This window comes from Aulostomus chinensis, chromosome 18 (assembly GCF_037954235.1).
Source record: "Aulostomus chinensis isolate RoL2024-O1b breed Wild chromosome 18, RoL_Achi_v1.0, whole genome shotgun sequence".
NCBI lineage: Eukaryota > Metazoa > Chordata > Actinopteri > Syngnathiformes > Aulostomidae > Aulostomus > Aulostomus chinensis.
The window spans coordinates 7,465,492-7,468,420 of NC_141337.1; positions in this window are offsets into that span (position 1 = coordinate 7,465,492).

The window sequence follows — 2,929 nt, forward strand, 5'->3', positions numbered from 1 at the left end:
ATTTGTGGTCCAGAGGACTGGAACTCTCCTTCACCCTGGTGAACTGTGTCACACCCCAAAGCTTCAACCTCCTAGAAGGAAAACAGCAGCAAATATCCAAGGGTGAAAACAGGAAGCAGAAGATAGATAGACTGGAGGGGAAAGCATAGACAAGTTGGGGAGGCATGACAGAGCAATGTCGAGGTTTAAAAGACATGTGACCCACGAGGGGGATCGGAAGCCCCAATCACATCTGTGTTACTTGGAGGGAATTATAGCTGGCTGAAGAGGGTTGCTGCAGGTCACAGCGCTTGCGATCACCCCTTTTGTCTGGAGGGTAGACAATAAAAGCTGAAGTCTTTCATCTTCTCTCGATGGATCCTAAGCACAACCAGAAATAGGCATAGTCAAATTAGGAGCATATTTGTGTTAGCAGTAGGCCATAAGATATATTTAAATTGCACTGTACAGACCAAGTGGTATTTCCACAGGACAAGATTGTTTTTGATTCACTGTGTGTGCATGAGATAGATCATGGCACACAATGTATTTAGCGACCGTGCATGCTCTGCATCAGTCTTGCCACTGCATGGCCAGATGAGTAGTGACAGGTCAGGAGGGTGCAATGAAGATCCCCTAGGTGCTGTGTCTCATCCCAGAGCAAAGGGCGTTGCTGACAGGAATCTGTGAGCCAACTCAAAAAGCAAACAAGTGCCCCGAGCAAGGAGTCACATAATGCACCTCAGCCTACCCCATCTGTCTGCTGCAGCCTAGTCATGATAACCCCCAACATCAACATGTGACATCCCCGCGTGGAGCATCCACGGCCACAAACACATACACAAATGCATGAACTGCTCTAAATGGCGCTAATGAAGTATACATACCTCCTCTAATGAGAAAGCTAATTGTCGCTGAGACGTCCATATGAGCTCAGGCAGTGAGGTAATGGTGGGGCAGTTGGTCTGTTAGCAGGATTATGCAAGAGCAGATTTCATCAAACACAGGGAAGGGGGCAGCCTGGGCCAAGGAAGAACCCATTACATTCTAGGTCAGATCAGTTTACCGTAGCAAAAAACTGCTTTTAATGACGTCGGGTTTGGCTGAGGTCTCCTATGCAGGAATGCACTTTCCCAAGTGTCCTCTGGTTAATGCCTCAATTCTAAAGTAACAGACAGACAGATATTTTATTGATCCTGTGCAGGAAATTGTATTGTTGCAGCGGCTTAGCAGCTTTATTCACATTCTCAGAAAAAAGATCAAACATAGAACCCAAGCCACATCAAATTCCTACTGTATGAAAACCTAATCATTCCATTTTATTTTTATGAAAAGTGATAAATAAGTAAAGTGTGATTGGCTGATTGAAAATATTGATTTTTCAAACAAAGTTCAACATACAGATTCAGGTCTATTTTTCTCAGTTGAAAAAAGACACATTTGGGTTCTTATCTTATATTGAAATTTCTTCTCTGACCATTTGCACATATCTCAGACAAAATAAATAAAATATGATTGTCTTAATGTAATTTAGTCAGCTGGGGATGTTCATGACAATATCTTTGGAAAAAACTGTGCAGTTTTATGATCAAAATTGTTTTTTCTCTCAAATTTTCAGGTTCACATCTCAAATTCTAAATCTCGGTTTCAACAGAGCAGGCGGGTCGTATATTTTCTGTCATGGGCTGCTTTATAGAAGGTGTATTTGTACAAACGTGGCTTTGTTAATGCCTGTTAACAGTATTTTAGGTTTATAAAGTGATAACAAGATTTATTCGGTAACCTTTTGACCTTAACAGGTCAACAAAATGAAACATTCAGTATGCAAATGTGTGCATATTGAACATGATATATTGGAACATAACGTGAGAAAACCTGTTATACAAAAGTAACAGATGCAATACAAGTATACAACTTACAAGTGTCATAATGATATCCGTTATCGAAAACTGAATCGAATGATAATTTGTCCTGTTTTCTGGGCTGATTACGTTGAGATTGTTTTTAAAAAATGAAAGTTGCTGTATATTTTACTGTCGATTCATCTCTGATTAAAAAACAATCCTGTAACAAGTCCTACAGTTTTACAAAGAAAACTAAAATACACAAATGATCTAAGAGAATATGACAGCAAATACACAAAATATTTGCTGTGAAGTCATTATCAAATCTCTGGGGATAATACCCATTAGAATAAAGAAAGAAAAAAACAATTACAGAAGCTTTTATGACTCAAAACTGGGTGAGCTGTGCTGTGGGTGATTTTTTTTTGGAATCCAGTCCAAGGTTAGTTTTCTGTCACACACTTCTGACGTCAGACGCTGAAGTTACGGGAGCTAATTATGGACCAGCACAGGGGGGATTTCTGCCTCCAGTGAAAGCTGCTCACGTGGAAGGGTTAGTCGTGCTGCTGACTCCTTTAAAAACTGTCTGTCAGACCTATCATACTGTATATGTTTGTGTGTGTGTGTATACGTACATGTATATATATCGTATATATATATATAGTATAGCGTATAGTTTTTGCCGTGCAGAATGTCTCCAGGTAGAGAGGCAGGAGTTTTCCTTCAGAGCAGAAGCCATTAGTCAGAATGGAGGTGATTTATGGGTTGTCTCCTTGCAGAATTTAAATTAACTGCCATGCTGTTTGGAGGGAGGAGGAAGGGCACCGCTGCTTTTTGGGTTACTCCCCTTTGCACTCCCCTCCCCCTCTCTCATGGGAGAACTTTGGAACATTTTTTTAGGATCGAGGTGTGTTGTCAGGTGGTCAGATCACACATTGAGCTCAGACGAATTCACTGGAAAATATGCTCATCCAGACATATTTTTTTCTTAGAAAGGGGAAAAAAAGTAGAAACAATGAAAGACACATCCAAGGTGAAGGTCAGTAGTTACCGTGCAGAAATGGACTGGCACTCCATATAATGCTGTGAAGAAAAAGTGGCTGCAG